This window comes from Cibotium barometz, chromosome 18 (assembly GCF_041138505.1).
Source record: "Cibotium barometz isolate CiBa-2024 chromosome 18, ASM4113850v1, whole genome shotgun sequence".
Taxonomy (NCBI): domain Eukaryota; kingdom Viridiplantae; phylum Streptophyta; class Polypodiopsida; order Cyatheales; family Cibotiaceae; genus Cibotium; species Cibotium barometz.
Window position 1 is genome coordinate 657183 of NC_141063.1, and position 20441 is coordinate 677623.

Here is a 20441-nt window from a genome sequence, read left to right on the forward strand (position 1 = left end):
CAAAGGCCATATTTTTTGTATAGGGTTGTGAGATGGGTGATCCTATATGATCCCCTAGGAAAAACAACCTTGCCAAAAGATGATGCTAAGAGGAAACTAATGGCTTATGCACCACGTGTGAATAGACATGTCATTATGAAGTTATGGACATCAGGAGCTAAAGCACCATGGGACACAATGGGGGTGACATCAAATTCCCATCTTGTAGATTAGAATGGTTACCTTTATCAATTACACGTGTCTTCAAAGGTGGAGGAATAAACATTGATTCGTGCAGCATGAGGGGGTCACATAATCATAGAAGAAGATAGAGTTATACAAAAGGAAGGATGGTATGGTGTTCAACCTAGAGTGGAGAAAGAATTGTCTAGAAAAGAAATAATAATGCCAACACACCTCGATCTTCAAGGATTGAGCCCATTTACATGCAACATAAGAGAATTTGGTCACATTTGGAGCTTAACAATCTCCAATGCCAAGGATGCTAACTATGTCAAAAACTTTCTTCCAAGGTTCAATCAAACACATTAGTCTTCTTTCCTTGACTTCAAGGCCTATATACTCTCTACATTCCTATGATGGAACCCTGACCTAGATTTTATGCTGGTCGGATTCTTCCTCAACCTTATCATCATCTTCTCACAGATAGCCAACATCATGGGGTACATCGCACTTTACCTTTGATCTTAATGAGGCCCAGATTTAGAGCACATACTACTAACTGATTGCAGTGATAGCATTCACCGATAATTACACATATGATAAAGAAGCATACAATTTCCCATGACTAAACATAGGTGTTGCCAAACATAATCCTAAAATAGACATCGTTTAGTCTTGTGATTTGTTTATATTATCATGCCAAATGTAAGTCACACAATGGGAAGTTACAATGTAATTTGGAATGAACGTTATCTTGGGAATGGACACTCTCTCTCCAATATTAGTGCCAGTACTAACTTGTGCCTCTAACACCTTTATGTGAAACTCTATTAACCACTCTATTGGTTGACATGGTTTTGCTCGCCCGACCTACCGTAAGGTGCTTTACTATCTTACCCATGCGAATGGGAACTTAACTTGTGTTATAAGACGACGCTGGAACATATAAGGATCCTTACTATGCACTTAATGTCAAATAGGGAAATTCCATGGACTTCGTATACATAGTTGCTTAAGACTAGTAGTGATGTCGAACTATTTTTAAGTTTGGTCGGCCTACAGTGAAAACTAGTCATTTGTATATAAGTCATTTTTACAATAAACAATGGAAAATCATTCCCTTGCAATAGTTTTCTTATGAGCTCTCCTTCTCCCCTCTTCTATTTTCCATAGAGATGTGCTCCACCAACTTACCTCAGATCACCCCAATAGGTGTGTCAGCACTAGCTCTACTTATATATTTTTTTACAAGGAGAGTCTATATGATTTTGAGTGATAATTTTAGGTATTTTATTAAATTTATGCATTCTAATTTTTTGTGTGTACCTTTTTGTATGTTTGTCTATCTATTCTATTAAGCATGCTACCTCTCCCTACCATGTGGCAAGATGAGGTTGCATGCGAATTGGGGCCTCCATATGAGGTTACATGACACTTTGTCCTTTCTTTTGTATTAAAAAAAATTTGTTTTGTTTTAGGGAAAAGGATGTATGGCATCATATTCACTTCTTAGATATGTCAGAGTCGAGAGTTGAAGGCAAATATTTTAGGTCTATTTTTAAATTATTTTTAGTTTTTTTTAAATGCATGACACATGACATTACATAACTTAGTTTCTTAACAGAGCCAGCTCCTTGGTGTCACCTCTTTGGTTTGCACCCCTTCCTTTTTAACATGTTATAAGCATTATGCTAGAGGACCACAAGGATGTGTATGTAAATTATAATAAATTATTATAGGTGTTGTATATAAACTTTTGCATGTTTCTTTATGTAACTCCTTCATTTCTAATGTGGTTTAGGATTCTATCTATAGTTGACTTTTTCATGGTTAGAGCTATAGATGAGGAATTCAAGAGATATGGGATTAGTATTCCCAATGAGGAGTTGAGGGTATATTTATATAGAAAAGAGTGTGTTTCTAACATTGTTCATGATGATGTAAAGACATATGTCACTTGTTTTGAGGGTTACTCTGCAAGACGGCTGGATGTTATTTACTCTATATAGGAGCTACTCATTTTGATACGAGTTCTTTGTAGCACCTGCTAGCATAGCTCTTTATCTAGGTTTTTGTTTGTGTCTAATAAGGTGAAGTATTTTATTACTTTAAAAAACTGATGTTTTATTAATAATTCTCTCTTTTTGTATGTAGGTCCATGATAGAAAGAGACATCCACTTTGCATCCTCAATGTAGTGGAGATGCCTATCATGTTAAGCACCATCATGCATTGCATGTGGTCAATGACTCTAAGAAGCGCAAGCTTCATTTTGTTTTTTTTTTCAATTGATCTTTTTTATCGCTTACAAAGAGAGGACATTCTTTGCATGTTTCTTTGGATATCGTTTCTTATTCAATGATATATTCAATGTGCATGTGTGTGTGTTTCATCTGCGTATGCATGTGTTCTATGCATGTGTATGTGTCATAGACGTAAACACATGTCTAGAGGCTATGAGTATACACTATATTAATAGACACATGTGTGTGTAGAAACTTATGGTTGGCGTGACAACATGCATGTCTAAGAGTAGGCCAAAACCCATCGAAGGTGGATCTAAGATTGCTTTACCCGAATAATGTTTACACCTAGGAGCACTTTGCATAGGTTAGCAATTGACCCATCGGAGGTAGATTGGGCCACTCGTAATATTTAGATGATGTTTAGCAAAAATCCCAAATGCAGCAACCTACTTGGTGTGCTGCCTCGAGTCTTGACTTCCATGGAATTAATGTCATGTTTGATCTTTTGAATTTCTAGGCTTTTTAGGGACTAACTTGTATTAATGTCAACGTCAATGTCATTTTGTGTAGCGTGTCATATTAAAGTCTTCTTTCTTTTGCACCAACTAGCGGCATGCCCCATCTCCGGCAGGCAAGGGTATTCTAGATTTCTAGGAAGAGGATAAAAAGGCCTTGTAGGAAGAGGAGAAAAAGGCCTTATATTTAGAGCCCACTTTCGACCTCATGGTCATCGACTTAACATTCTACATATATATATCCACACTATGCCTGTCACAATATCAAAGCTCCCAAAACACTTAGTTTTCTTTGAATAAGAACCAAAATTGGCATACATATGTATCTATCATTCTAACCCAGGGTAGTGGTGACAACTAAGCACACATGCATAAACCATTAAAACAATCTTTAAGCGATTGAATTATCTCTCCTTGGAAGCCTATGCTCCTCGCCGGTCATCTGTCTAAAAAATATATATAAGACAATAACATTGGCTATGGCAAGATATAATTTTAAAGAAAAACAAGGTTGAAAGATATAACCTTACAAAACTCATTCGGTGGATCAACATTTGAAGACGAATGGCGTTTGAACAAGCTTGTAAACACCAAATTGGAAAATTTTGTACTATCCACCAGTGCCTATGCATTGAAAATCTATTCTGTTAGGCTTTTCATAGCCTACAAACATTACATGTACATGAAGCTGATCCATAATCTTTTGCAATCTTAGATTGTAAATTTCAAGAAGACCAAAGCTCTCATTATAAGCATCTCGACCATACAAACCTAGCAATAAGCTAGGTTCCAAAATATAAATATATTCCCTGTTTCAAGAAAACATATCAATATCCTTTTTATATGCATTAAAACACCAAAAGAAACCCAAAAAAGTAGATTTTTATACCGTAATACACCTGTACACTCTAATAGTTCAATCATTAGAGATATTGTAGCTTGTCCTTCCCAAGACGTGTTGAGATATGGAGCTCATCTAGTGAGGCGGTGGACATTGACCCGCCTGGGGGATAGGCCCCACACTTACACCTCTAGCATGGTTGGTGAGATCATGGGTGATATGCGGCCAGTGGAATAACAGGCTGTGTGACAGCCATTCTCGAGACTGGCATAGTTATAGTGCTAACTCATTTAGTTGGGTTCACACTACCATGGTTGGTGAGATCATGGGTGATATGCGGCCAGTGGGATGACAGGCTATGTGACAGCCATTCTAGAGACTAGCATAGTTATAGCGCTAGCTCATTTAGTTGGGTTCACACTATAGAGAACCCTAGTATGTATTTGGTTGAGTACCTTTTCATATTGTGTGTACTCTTGTCTTTGTTTATGGTGTGTTGAGTGTTGTGTGAAGAAGAAGAAGATTTTTAGCCTCTCACCTCTTTTAGGGTTTTGTGAGTGTGTGTGTGCTTGCAAGAGCTCAAGCTCTCTTTTTCCCTGTATCTTTTCATGGTATCAGAGCCTGGTTCATGCTAAGGGTGAAGCTGCAAGCAAGAGAAGCACGGGAAGCGGTATGAGGGTAAGAGCTTCATCTACTCTTCCCTATTTGTGTTGGCGACTACACCCTTTTTGTCAGGAGCTCTACGGGAGGCACCGGCAAACAATCTCTGATTGAGGAGCTTTCTTCGCAGGAGTAAAGCTATAGGGCAACTATACCATCTTATTGGACAAAGTTTTTCTGGCCGAAAACACGTTTCGAGCACGTTAGGACCTCCGTTTTTCAGAAAGCAGGCGAGTTCGAGCACTGCAGAGGTAAGCAAAACTCTGTTTTAAGAACTACAGGAAGACAGACTGGTTGTGCAGACATTGTGTGTGCTGCAAGGAGGTCAAACAGTTGCCATTGGGTGTATGTATACACATTCAGGTCACTGGTTGTGACATTTGAGTGTAGTACAGTACCGTTGTTGCAGAAAATACAGCAGTTTGTGCAGGACAAACCAGAGTGCTGTTTCTAGTAAATTTGTGTGTCTCGCATGATGTCAAATGATGGCATAAACCAGATTGTTGCTGAGAAGCTTGACAAGAACAACTTCCATGCTTGGAGGTTCAAGTTGACAAATTTCCTAATGGGAAAGGATTACTGGGACTACATAGAAGGTGAGCATGAAGAGGCACTGGAGATACCGGAGATCAATCCGACTGCCGCAGATGTGAAAGAGTTCAAGGATTGGAACTAAAGAGCCAGAAAAGTTATGTATTGGCTCTCTATCAGTATACAGGACACCATGATTGGTCACATATAGGATGCCAAGTCCCCCAAAGAGGCGTGGGATACCTTGGTAAAACTCTATGGTAAAACTCTATGAAACGAATACCAAGGCACGAAAGATACAGTCGAAGAATGAACTTCATACTGTGGAGAAAAAGAGTATGTCTGTGAATGACTATGCATTGAAGATCAAGGGTATTGTGGAATCCCTTGCATCTATTGGTGTTTCGGTAGATGATGATGATAAGGTGGAAGTCTGTCTATGTGGTCTCGGGCCACAATACAAGGCGTTCAAGACGTCTATTGAGACTCGGGAAAATATTCCCAATTTCACAGATTTGGTGGCTATGTTGATTATAGAAGAGAAGATCTTGTTGAGTGAAGACCATCAGTCTTCACAAAACAAAAATAGTTCACAGCAGCACAACAGGCCTTCTACACAAGTTCAGGAAGAGGATGAGGTAGAGGAGGCCGTGGATACGGCCAAGGAGGTGGTCGAACAGGTAATCATAATTATGGCCAGCAGCAACAACAACAACAGTCCCAGAATTCACAACAACAACAGTCCCAGAATTCACAACAACAATAACATGCAGGTGGAAGAGGCCAATTCAGAGGCAGGGGGATCAAAGAGGTCGTGGAAATTGGCAAAGGTAGTATAATGATACATGTGGATGCTTTTATCGTGGTAAGCCTGGACATATGCAGGTAGATTGTTATAAGAAGTAGGCTGACATGCAAAATGAAAAATTGCACAACTATGCATCCTCGAGCAGAAACAATGAGGATAATGAAAGGTTGTTTGTTATGTAGCATGTCGTCAATGCCATATCTGAAAATGTTGAAGCAGCACATAAAGATGATGTATGGTACATTGATTCAGGTGCTTCAAACCACATGACAAGTCATGGTTGGGGAGTGGTTCAAGGAGATGAAAAACCTTGAAAGAACAAGTTTTGTAGAAACAGGGGATGACACTGCTCAACCAACTGCCCATGTTGGAGATGTGCCATTATCTATGCAAGACACAGCCACTTCGCACATCCTGGGGCGCTTCTTCCTCAGCTCATGTTCCAAAGAGGCGTGGAGTAGAGAGTCGAATTGGATAGGGTATGTGGCTGGGCTGTGGCTACAGACAAGGGTAAAGAGTGGCTAGGGAGAGGAGGGACATTGTGGTGGTGTGGAGGGGGACGCTTCGCCTGTTTGAGTGGATCGACGACTTCCACACGCAGAAAAAGGATGCTACAAAATTCTTGCTGCCCGAAGAAGACGAAGATGAGGACCACTGGTACGATGGCCTTCAGAAGATGACGGGCCAACAGTGAGAGCTCTTCGATTTGGATAAGACTGACGTGGCGCATTTACTGCCCCCGGAGGAGGAAAGGGAGCCCCAGCACCACTGGTACGACTGGCTGCTAAGAAGGGGGGAACCCAAGCCACAGCTTGAGAAAGGCTGGCTCATGATCTACACTTCCTGTGATCCCAAGTCTCCTTACACGCAAGACAGTGCAAGACACCAGGTTCTCAACGAGCTCAAGTACCTGCTCAAGAAGTACGAATGCTTAGGCATCCAAAACACCAATGGAATCCTACCAATCTTCTCAGCCCTTTGAAGACTATCATGAAATGTTCCAACCCCAACAACCCAATGTCATGGATACTCAATCCACACACCACTTACACAGACATCCACCAGCATCAAAGAGGCCAAGAATGTCAACCTCCACACCAAACTCACTTTTGCATGAACACAAATCATGGACCTACAGTGAGAAACGATCCAACAACCTCACCAAAACCATCTGCAAACAGGGCTATTACTACCTTTACAACGACATCATCATAGCCAACCTACTCAAATCCCAAGCCCACCTGGAAGAGGATGGATGCCTTTCTTTGCGGTAGCATGGCCTCAACCCCCAACCTCGCCCCCAACCCAAACAACCCCAACCCACCTCACGACAATGATGATGATGAGTTGGGAGAAGTTAAATACTGAAGCTACTACCATATCTGAGGGATCATGAATGTGTCTAGATCGATGGCAATGGTGGGAACCTCGGCAAGCCCGATGCAGTGGAAGGATGTTGGCCATACTGGTGTCCATGTTCCATAGCTCGAACTTGAGAAATTCATCCTTCATCTCCCGCACCACATATCTATTCTTCTATATCACCATCACAGATGTGCTTGCCCACTAGGTTCATGAGTCTAGGCACTAAGGTTGTAGAGATGGATTCATCGGCAACCTTCTATGATCAGAACTCTCAGGCTCAAGGTAGATGCTAAGGAGCATCTAACATGGTCCTTATCTCTGGTGGGTGATTGACTCTACTAACATGCTAAGGAGAGTATAACGTCACAAAGACTAAAAGGTTCATGGTTGAAGTTTTCATATTGGGAATTCGACCTACCAGGCATGCTAGGTGGTGTTGGCCACGGGTGGAACAACCACCCAGCCCGCCGAGCCGGGTGGCGATGCCAGAATGTCAGAGCCGATGCAGTTTAACACCACTTAATAGGTCATTACTTCTGTAAATCAGCCATGCTCATGGGTATCTTTGTACCACACTATGACTGCGAGTTAAGCAGTATAAAAGGATGGAATCAGAACTCTGTAAATGTTGCTGTTATTGTATGATCTCTTTGGGATAAAAGAAGATCATTATGTAGCATCTCTGTAAGATTACTCCCTCCAGCTTTTGAGGTGTAAAGGTGTAACAACCTCCCCTTCTGTTCTTGAAATTATTCCCCTCTCTGAAATAGGAGAAAGATCTTGTTTTACCGTGTTTTGGCCTAGAGAGAGAAAATATCTAGAGAGAGATAATCCAAAATTGAGATATTTTTGGATATCAAAATCCTCCTAGTGTCTAAAATCGTTACCCCTAAAACAGAAATTCAAAAAGAACTTTCCAATGTGCATTTGGAATTAATTGAAAATGTGTATAAAGGACCTTAGCCTAAGGGTCTAGATTTTCAGAAATTTCTGGATTATGGTCCAATTAAGGTTCCTATGGGCCAATAGGATTAATCCAAGTGTGGGGATGAGATTAATCCATAGAATAAAAGAAAATACCCAAAAATGAGTAAATGCTCACATAAGATGAAGAGTTGACTGAGTACAAGGTTTATTAGTTAAAAACTATGAGATATTACTAAAAAAATGAGATATTTTGGAACAATGATACATTTTTGACACCTTTGAGGTAGGAACCTATTTTACACATGCGGATGAGTTTTTAATTCAAAAAATTTGTGATATTTTTATCTCTCCTCTCTCTTGGATCAAACCAAATCAAAAAGGGAGCCAAACTGATCCAAATCTTGTCCAAATTCAGCCAAACTGAAGCTGAAAAATTCTAGAACTTAGTTGGACTCAGTTAGTGGCCTCCCTCACCTATAAATAGACCCTCATTCTTTTGTATTCTCATCTTTGAGCTATAGCATGCCAGTATTACTACATTAAAATAATGATATTTTCTATTATCCCTTAAAAATCCTCTACTTTTGGAGAGAGTGGAGCTTCTCTCTCTCTTCAACCATCCTTGGAGCTTTCCTCTCAACACACTAACCAATTGATTGGTTGGGGGCTTCTTCTAAGATAGAGAAGAAAGTAAAATCAAGAGGTAAGATGTAATTTCATGGTTTTTCTCTTCTATTCTCAATGTTTTCACTTCTCAACCCCTCTCAAGCTTGAGAAGTTTCTAATTAAGTGTTTATAATGCAAATCAAGCTTTTCTTAAGAGTTGTAATGAATAATTAAGAAAATTTTATCTTTATGCTTAATTTAGGATGTTTTTTATGTATATCTCTCTCTCCCCAAAAGAATGGTCATTCCTATGATCAATTCTCTATTCAAATGATGCTTCTCATTGATAAATTCTCAATTCAAAAATCAAACTCTATGCTAGTTAAGCTAGAGGTTAAAGAAATGGATTTTTAATGCTTATATATTAATAAAATTATAGTAAACTTATGATTTAAATCCATAAACTGGATTTAGGTCTAATGATATTTATTCTATCGTAATGGTACCACAAAGTCTTATTCTTTTCAAAAATATTAAAAATTATCAATAATAGCAGAGCGGAGCAATGGAAAAATATTTATAAATTAATACATAAATCATTTTTATGCATAATGTGAAAAGAGGACTTCCTACCATATTCTAGGATAGGACATCCTATGCTAAAAGCATGATTTTTATCAAATTCATGGAAAATTAAATTTTAGTGTTTATGCATAAATAAGTAATTAAGAAAAGAGGTATTTTTGGTAATTTTATTTTTATGCAAAAAGTGGAATTCCCATGATACTGGAGATCCATGTAATCAAATAGGAAAAGAGAAATTTTGGTATATTAAAATAATGAGTATTTTATTTAAAGAGGAATTATAGATAAATTTATTTTATGCATGAAAAAATTTAAATGATAAAAGAGGAATTCCCATGAAAATTGGAATTCAATCATTTAAATGGTAAAAGTGAAATTCTTGGCATATTTGGAATAATGGATATTTTTATTTTAGATAAGTTTATTTTATGATAAAAGAGGAATTCCCATGACATTTGGAATTCAATCAATTCAATGCAAAAAGAGGAATTTCCATGATATTTGAGATCCAAGAAATTAAACAGAAAAAAGAGGAATTTTTAGCATAATTCAAATTATGAGTATTTATCAAAAGTGGAATTTTTAGCATTATTGGGAAATATGAGTAAAATTGATTTTTGTAAATCCCATGAATCTTTTACTCAAAAAGAAGAATATTGAATATATTTCACTTGAGAAAATTGAGAAAGAATATGAAAATATCCGTTAAGAAAAAGAACCTTTACCTAGGCCAAGCAATTGGTAGAAATATTAGAAAAGTCCCATCGGTATCAAAAATAGAAAATATTACTAAATGTGAAATGGATGTGGATGTGAATGAGATGTGAGGATATGTGAAAGGATGTGATATAAATGAATGTGGATGTGAATGAAGAGATGAGAATGAGATGTGAGGATATGTGAAAGGATGTGATATAAATGGATGTGGAAGTGAATGAGATGTGAGGATATGTGAAAGGATGTGATATAAATGAATGTGGATGTGAATGAGATGTGAAGATATGTGAAAGGATGTGAAGATATGTGAAAGGATGTGATATAATGGATGTGGATGTGAATGAGATGTGAGGATATGTGAAAGGATGTGATGTGATGTAAATGGATGTGGATGTGGATGTGAGAGAAGAGATGAGAATGAGATGTGAGGATATGTGAAAGGATGTGATGTGATGTAAATGGATGTGTATGTGGATGTGAGGATGTGATGTGATGTAAATGGATGTGGATGTGGATGTGAAAGGATGTGATGTGATGTAAATGAATGTGGATGTGATAGAATGTGATGTCATGTAAATGGACGTGGATGTGGATGTGGATGTGAAAGGATGTGATGTGATGAAAATGGATGTGGATGTGATGTGATGAAAGGGATGTGGATGTGAATGTGATGAGATATGGATAAAATGTGATGTGATGTGAATATATGTGGATGTGAATGTGAATGTATGGATAGATGTGGATAGACATGCATGTGGATGACTGGATGGATGTGGATGAATGAGATGGAATGTGTATGGATGTGATGAGATATGGATGGATATGGATGCGATGTAATGTGGATAGAATGTATGTGATGGGATGGGAATGCAATGAATGGGATAGATGTGTATGGATGAGATATGATGTGAATGTGATGATATGATGTGAATGGGATAGATGTGTATTATGATGTGAATGTGATGATGTGATGTGAATAGATGAGATGTGATGTGGATGTGATGTGATGTGAATCGAGATAGATGTGAATGGATGAGATGTGATGTGAATCGGGATAGATGTGAATAGATGAGATGTGATGTGAATCGGGATAGATGTGATGTGGATGTGATGTGAATCAGGATAGATGTGAATGGATGAGATGTAATGAGAATGAATGTGATGAGATGTGATATGAATCGGGATAGATGTGAATAGATGAGATGTGATGTGAATGGATGTAATGTGATGTGATGTGAGTCGGGATAGATGTGAATAGATGAGATGTGATGTGAATCGGGATAGATGTGAATAGATGAGATGTGATGTGAATGGATATAATGTGATGTGAAGTGAGGCGGGATAGATGTGAATAGATGAGATGTGATATGAATCGGGATAGATGTGAATAGATAAAATGTGATGTGAATGGATGTGATGTGAGTCGGGATAGATGTGAATAGATAAGATGTGATGAGAATGGATGTGATGTGGATCGGGATAGATGTGAATGGATGAGATGTGATGTGATGTGGATCGGGGTAGATGTGAATGGATGAGATGAGATGTGAATGGATGTAATGTGATGTGATGTGGATATGGGTAGATGAGAATGGATGATATGTGATGAGGATAGATGTGGATAGATATGATGAGATGTAATATGATGTGATTGGATAAAGGACGATGAGAATACATATGATTGGTTGTGGATTGAGTAAAGTAAATTGATTTAGAAGAATGTGGAATAACGGGAAACGATGTGGAACGATGTGAAAAGATGAATTCATTAGAAACTGTATTTATGACTTGTTTTTAGAATGTTGGGAAAGCATTTTGACCATCTTGTGAATGAGGTCATGGAGACCTAAGTGATAAAGTTGCAATAGCTGACGAAGAGGAGAGTCAATGGAAGACGTCTCGTGTAGCAAGGTCGACCGAGGTCTTGACCAGCCTCGGTTTGATTTAAATGGTGAGCTTCGGGTACAGTGGATGAGGGACCAAGGAAGTGGTCTATGAGTGAAGCGCTAGGTGACCTGCGAAGGATCCTAGAGGGTGTTGACCATATGGTGCTCGGGCTCTGGGTCGCCGAAGATACCCACGTATGCATCGAGGAAGAAAAATGGAACAAGGTGTTAGAGTTGTTTTCTAAACTCTGGAATGGATCTGGTTAATTGACCTTGCTGGTTCTAAACGGATGAGTCCATGGCTCTTTTATATGGATCTGTTGGTTGATCTTGCTGATCTTCAACAGAGAATCCATCTAGATCTTTATAAGTGAATATATTTTTGGGTACTATGAGCTAGGAACTATTAAAAAGGTCCCTGAGTGGACAGGTGGTGAGCGTTCTGGTAGCTAATGATGCCATAGGTACACCGATGAAGGAATGATTGGAAATTAGAATTCAACTGGATATTTTGGAGGATTATGATCAGTGATACTATGGTTTCATTAAAAGAATGTTTTAAAGACTGCTGAATCTCTGAAAAAGGCAATTTCATATTGGGTGTGTAAGTGGTGTGACTATCTTGAACTTTGCTTGAAGCGCGGGTTAGGGGGCCTGGGAACTCTTTTCCCTAGTACCCGGGATAAAATATAACCAAATTTCTAAATGGATCCTACCACTATAGTGGTTGGGTGGTTGGCTAACCCATGGGACTGGATGGGGTTAGGTGATGGATCCCTAAAATGAGATTCAATTCTGTTATGGTACGATAGAGGAATTAAATCCCGAATAGTCTTTGTTCTATGGAACAGAATCAACGGCTGTGCCTCTCATCGAATGAGGAAAAAAGCATTGGCCTCTATGATCCAAGTGCAAGTCTTTTCCTTGATCTGACCATATGACTTACGTGTTTGGTCGGATCAGTTTGGTTATTTAAGGCTCTTGTTTACATTAGAATAAAAATATATTGGAGGAATCGCCTGTGCTTTTTGGGCAAAGGAAGTTTTTTCGGGTTCGGTTTTGGAAGAATCGAGGGATTAGTCTCTTGTTCGGATACCCGTGGGCAAGGCCCCGAACGAGAGGCTCTGCCCTATGCAAGAAGTGCTACTTTCGCTGCTAGCACCCCCGAATTCGTTGCGCAAAGGGGGCAGGGATCTTTCAGCTAGTGTCAGAGCGAATTGGCTAAAGTGGATCAACCGAGAAGCAAGAAATGTCAAAAATTTATGAAGTACCAGTAAAAGATTATAATTGTGTGATTCATACAAATTGATATTCAAAATAAAAATTCATAAATTGGTAATTGGGTCTTCAGATGGAAGTACCGCAATTGTATGGAATCCCTGACTTGCTTGAGGCCTAGATATGATAGTATTTACCTTATAATTCCAAGGACCGTGACTACTTGTATATACCGTGGGTATAACTGCAGCTCTTTACTGATAATATATACAAGTAAATCTAAGACCTTCAGATGGAAGTACCGCAATTGTATGGAATCCCTGACTTGCTTGAGGCCTAGATATGATAGTATTTACCTTATAATTCCAAGGACCGTGACTACTTGTATATACCGTGGGTATAACTGCAGCTCTTTACTGATAATATATACAAGTAAATCTAAGACCTTGAAATTATAAGCAAAAATGCTATCCAGATGATAAATTTGAATGCTGGTTGATATGATTTTAGAATTCTGGTTGAGAATTGATGAGATGATTTGGATTCTGATTGAAAGATGATGATTTCTGAATTCTGGTTGAAAGAAGATAAGTTGAACAAAGCCACAATGAGGATGAATGGGACGAATCCTAGTAGTGATGTTAATAACTGGAATGGCAAAATGACTTCAACAAATCACTACGAGATTAGTGGATTGTGCTGACAGATTGCTACTTTTAACCCTTGACCTAGTGGATCTAATTAAGGGATGACAAATTAAAAACCTACATAACTGAAATTCTCGTGGAGGAATGTTCAAATGAAATTTCTGGTATGATGGACCATTATTGTGTTAAGGATATGAATGATATATTCTAAGTGAATTGTTATCTGATAATGAGTTTTGTGTGTTCTTCTTATAGAAGGGATCTCTATCCCAGGATTTTGTTGGGTTGACCAGACTATAAGGAACCCCAGAATCAGTTAGATCTTAAGGGAAAGAGTTGTCCTCCAGCTGACTGCAAGATGAGGACATCTCACATTTTTTAAGTGGGGTAGGATGTAAGGTTCCTCCCTCCAGATTTTGAGGTGTAACAACCTCCCCTTCTGTTCTTGAAATTATTCCCCTCTCTGAAATAGGAGAAAGATCTTGTTTTACCCTGTTTTGGCCTAGAGACAGAAAATGTCTAGAGAGAGATAATCCAAAATTGAAAGAATTTTGGATATCAAAATCCTCCTAGTGTCTAAAATTGTTACCCCTGAAACAGAAATTCAAAAAGAACTTTCCAATGTGCATTTGGAATTAATTGAAAATGTGTATAAAGTACCTTAGCCTAAGGATCTAGATTTTCAGAAATTTCTGGATTATGGTCTAATTAAGATTCCTATGGGCCAATAGGATTAATCCAAGTGTGGGGATGAGATAAATCCATAGAATAAAAGAAAATACTCAAAAATGAGTAAATGCTCACATAAGATGAAGAGTTGACTGAGTACAAGGTTTATTAGTTAAAAACTATGAGATATTACTAAAAAAATGAGATATTTTGGAACAATGATACATTTTTGACACCCTAGTAAGGAGGGGGGAGACTTTGAGGTAGGCGCCTATTTCACACACCCAAAAATGAGTAAATGCTCACATAAGATGAAGAGTTGATTGAGTACAAGGTTTATTAGTTAAAAACTATGAGATATTACTAAAAAAATGAGATATTTTGGAACAATGATACATTTTTGACACCCTGGTAAGGAGGGGGGAGACTTTGAGGTAGGCGCCTATTTCACACATGTGGATGAGTTTTTAATTCAAAAAAATTGTGATATTTTTATCTCTCCTCTCTCTTGGATCAAACCAAATCAAAAAGGGAGCCAAACTGATCCAAATCTTGTCCAAATTCAGCAAATTGAAGCTAGAAAATTCTAGAACTTAGTTGGACTCAGTTAGTGGCCTCCCTCACATATAAATAGACCCTCATTCTTTTGTATTCTCATCTTTGAGCCGTACCATGCCAGTATTACATTAAAATAATGACATTTTCTTTTATCCCTTAAAAATCCTCTACTTTTGGAGGGAGTGGAGCTTCTCTCTCTCTTCAACCATCCTTGGAGCTTTCCTCTCAACACACTAACCAATGGGGCTTCTTCTAAACTAGAGAAGCAAGTAAAATCAAGAGGTAAGATGTAATTTCATGGTTTTTCTCTACTATTCTCAATGTTTTCACTTCTCAACCCCTCTCAAGCTTAAGAAGTTTCTAATTAAGTGTTTATAATGCAAATCAAGCTTTTCTTAAGAGTTGTAATGAATAATTAAGAAAAATTTATCTTTATGCTTAATTTAGGATGTTTTTTTTGTATATCTCTCTCTCCCCAAAAGAATGGTCATTCCTATGACCAATTCTCTATTCAAATGATGCTTCTCATTGATAAATTCTCAATTCAAAAATCAAACTCTATGCTAGTTAAGCTAGAGGTTAAAGAAATGGATTTTTAATGCTTATATGTTAATAAAATTATAGTAAACTTATGATTTAATCTATAAATTAGATCTAGGTCTAATGATACTTATTCTATTATAATGGTACCACAAAGTCTTAATATTTTCAAAAATATTAAAAATTATCAGTAATAGCACAGCGAAGCTATGGTAAAAATTTTATAAATTAATACATAAATCATTTTTATGCATAATGTGAAATCCATATTCTAGGATGGGACATCCTATGCTAAAAGAATGATTTTCATCAAATTCATGGGAAATTAAATTTTAGTGTTTATGCATAAATAAGTAAATAAGAAAAGAGGTATTTTTGGTAATTTTATTTTTATGCAAAAAGTGGAATTTCCATGATAATGGAGATCCATGTAATCAAATGGAAAAAGAAAAATTTGGGTATTTCAAAATAATGAGTATTTTATTTAAAGAGAAATTTTAGATAAATTTATTTTATGCATGAAAAATTTTAAATGATAAAAGAGGAATTTCCATGGAAATTGGAATTTAATCATTTAAATGGTAAAAGTGGAATTCTTGGCATATTTAAAATAATGGATATTTTTATTTTAGATAAATTTATTTTATGATAAAAGAGGAATTCCCATGACATTTGGAATTCAATCAATTCAATGCAAAAAGAGGAATTCCCATGATATTTGAGAGCCAAGAAATTAAATAGAAAAAAGAGAAATTTTTAGCATAATTCATGTGATGTGATGTGGATTGGGGTAGATGTGAATGGATGAGATGAGATGTGAATGGATGTAATGTGATGTGATGTGGATATGGGTAGATGAGAATGGATGAGATGTGATGAGAATAGATGTGGATAGATATGATGAGATGTAATATGATGTGATTGGATGAGAATGGATGAAGGATGATGAGAATACATATGATTGGATGTGGATTGAGTAAAGTAAATTGATTTAGAAGAATGTAGAATAACGGGAAACGATGTGGAACGATGTGAAAAGATGAGAGTTCGTTAGAAACTATATTTATGACCTGTTTTTAAATGATTGTTTTATGTCAAGAATGTTGGGAAAGCATTTTGACCATCTTGTGAATGAGGTCGTGGAGACCTAAGTGATAAAGTTGCAACAGCAGCTGACGGAGAGTCAATGGAGGACGTTTCATGTAGCAAGGTCGACCGAGGTCTTGACCAGCCTCGGTTTGATTTAAATGAAGAGCTTCGGGTACGATGGATGAGGGACCAAGGAAGCGGCCTATGAGTGAAGCACTAGGTGACCTCTGCGAAGGATCCTAGAGGGTACTGACCATACAGTGCTCGGGCTCTGGGTCGCCGAAGATACCCACACGTGCGTCGAGGAAGAAAAATGGAACAAGGTGTTAGAGTTGTTTTCTGAACTCGGGCATGGATCTGGTTGATTGACCTTGCTGGTCCTCAACGGATGAGTCCATGGCTCTTTTATATGGATCTGTTGGTTGATCTTGCTGATCTTCAACGGAGAGTACATCTGGATTTTTTTACGTGAATATATTTTCAGGTACTATGAGTTAGGAACTAGTGAAAAGGCCCCTGAGTGGACAGGTGGTGAGCGTTCTGGTAGCCAATGATGCCATAGGTACACTAATGAAGGAATGATTGGAAATTAAAATTCAACCGGATATTTTGGAGGATTATGATCATTGATACCATGGTTTTATTAAAAGATTATTTTAAAGACTGCTGAATCTATAAAAAAGGTAATTTCATATTGGGTGTGTAAGTGGTGTGACTATCTTGAACTTTTCTTGAAGCACCAGCTAGGGGGCCTGGGAACTCTTTTCCCTGATACCCGGGACAAAATATAACCAAATTCCTAAATGGATCCTATCACTAAAGTGGTTGGGCGGTTGGCTAACCCACGGGACAGGATGGGGTAGGCTGGACTGATGGATCTCTAAAATGAGACTCAATTCTCCTATGGTACGATAGATGAATTAAATCCCAGATAGTCTTTATTCTATGGAAAAGAATCAACGGCTCTGCCTCTCGATGAGGAAAAAAGCACTGGTCTCTATGATCCAAGTGCAAGTCTTTTCCTTGATCTGACCATGTGACTTTACGGGTTCGGTCGGATCAGTTTGGTTAGTTAAGGCTCTTGACTACGTTAGAATAAAAATATCTTGGAGGAATTGCCCGTGCTTTCTGGGCAAGGGAAGTTTTTCCGGGTCTGCAGTTTTGGAAGAACCGAGGGATTAGTCTCTTGTCCGGATAACCGTGGGCGAGGTCCCGAGTGAGAGGCTTTGCCCTACGCAAGAAGTGCTACTTTCGCGCTAGCACCCCCAAATTCATTGCGCGGAGGGGGCAGGGATCTTTTAGCTGGTATCAGAGTGAACTGGCTAAAGTGGATCAATCGAGAAGCAAGAAATGTCAAAATTTTATGAAGTACCAATAAAAGATTGTAATTGTGTGATGAAATTCATACAAATTGATATTCAAAATAAAAATTCATAAATTGGTAATTGGGTCTTCAGATGGAAGTACCGCAATTGTATGGAATCCTTGACTTACTTGAGGCCTAGATATGATGGTATTTACCTTATAATTCCAAGGACCGTGACTACCCTTATATACTGTGGGTATAACTGCAGCTCTTTATTACTAACAATATATATGAGTAAATCTAAGACCTTGAAATTATAAGCAAAAATGCTATCCAGATGATGAATCTGAATGCTGGTTGATATGATTTTAGAATTATGGTTGAGAATTGATGAGTTGATTTGGATTCTGATTGAAAGATGATGATTCCTGAATTCTGGTTGAAAGAAGATAAGTTGAACAAAGCCACAATGAGGATGAATGGGACGAATCCTAGTAGTGATGTTAATAACTAGAATGGCATAATGACTTCAGCAAATCACTATGAGATTAGTGGATTGTGCTGACAGATTGCTACTGTTAACCCTTGACCCAGTGGATCTAATTAAGGGATGACAAATTGAAAACTGCATAACTAAAATTCTTGTGGAGGAATGTTCAGATGAAATTTTTGGTATGATGGACCATTATTGTGTTAAGGATATGAATGATATTTTCTAAATGAATTGTTATCTGATAATGAGTTCTGTGTGTTCTTCTTGTAGAAGGGATATTTATCCCAGGATTCTGTTGGGTTGACCAGACTATAAAAGGAACCCCAGAATCAGTTGGATCTTAAGGGAAAGAGTTATCCTCCAGCTGTGAGATGAGGACATCTCACGTTTTTTAAGTGAGGTAGGATGTAAGATTCCTCCCTCCAGCTTTTGAGGTGTAAAGGTGTAAGAACCTCCCCTTCTGTTCTTGAAATTGTTCCCCTCTTTGAATAGGAGAAAGATCTTGTTTTACCCTGTTTTGGCCTAGAGAGAGAAAATGTCCCCAAAATTGGACTTGTCCTCCAGCCATGCTGACCTTGTACGTGAATCATTCTGCATGGTTTCCAGCTTCATCTTGTGTACCACAATATTGTCAATAAAATTGTGAGTACTACCAAGATCAAAGAAAATATGAACCTGATGTCCTTTCACTGATCCATAAACACAAAATAATTCGTTTGGACCATAAACGTCTTTACTGAAAGTACAATCTGAACATTGGGTTCCTTCAAGATGCAAAATATTGACTTCACAGAATTTACCTTGAAGTTCTGTAATGTGTACAGATTTCTTTGGAATAAACTTTTTTGGTGCTGCCTTTTGACCAGGCGCTAAAGTTGTTGTAGCTTCATTCAAAGGACAAAATTTCTTTGTATGCCCTTTCTCTTTGCACTTAAAGCATGTGAGTTTTTCTTTCTCTTTGCACTTAAAGCATGTGAGTTTTTCCTTACTCAAAAACTTTGGTTTTTTGCTGGCATTGTCACCATTTTTTGGTTTTGGTGTGAAAACCAATTTTCTTTTTTGTCCACTGTTTGAATAAGTGAACGTGGGTTTCTTTTCACTTGACGCTAGTTTTGATGAATTGGTGCCAACCATTGTCTTATGAAAAACCTGAGCAACCTAAATAGCATCCTCTGTCATTTTAACTTTGCACTTCTTCACCTCGTATTGATAATCACGAGATAAACCATTGATGAAAATACCACACAAAGTATGATTATTAGAGGCTCTCACGCCTACGATGGGGCTGAAGCTCAGACGAGCCTATAATAATGGTGTTGAATCTAAGAGCCTTATCACCCCTGGAAAGATATTTGTGTTGAGCCCACAAGTGGTAACACAGGTATAGGTCTGGCTTTCATTGCTAAATCCAAAGGCTACAAGCTAATCCTAACAATGCCTACATCCATGAGTATGGAGCGTCTGGTGTTGTTGAAAGCCTTTAGAGAGCTGAGATGATTCTTTCATGCTCCAGCAGTTCAAAAAACTCCTTGCCTTGACGAATATAAAGAATTAATACAAGGCATGCTCGCATTAATAATATGTGAATAACCGGCATGTGAGTACATAAAAAATGTACTATAACACCAAATATCCCTCGAAAATAAGAATTCTTGAGAAAAAAGAATTACCATGATTTTTTTTCCTAATTTTTTCTAATTTTCTAGGGCCTCAAAATATGCTAATTTTGAAAACCACCATGGCACTCCAAACCTATAAGTTTTCAAAAAAAAAAGCAAATAATTTTGCCAAAATACCATTGATATTTAAAAAATACCAATTTCTAGGATTTTTAAAAATAATTTCTAGAATATTCCTAATTTCTCATGAGAATCCCATAATCCATTAAATTTCCAATTTCTGACAATTCTCAAATCCAATGAAAATTTAAAAAGTCTAATGGATTTCTTAATTTTCTGGGCCAAAAATAGATTTTTAAAAGAATTTGAATGGTCACGGATGGACATACCACATGCCAATCACCAATCCCAAATATTCCAAAAAAATAAAATAACCTTTAACTAATTTTAAAGA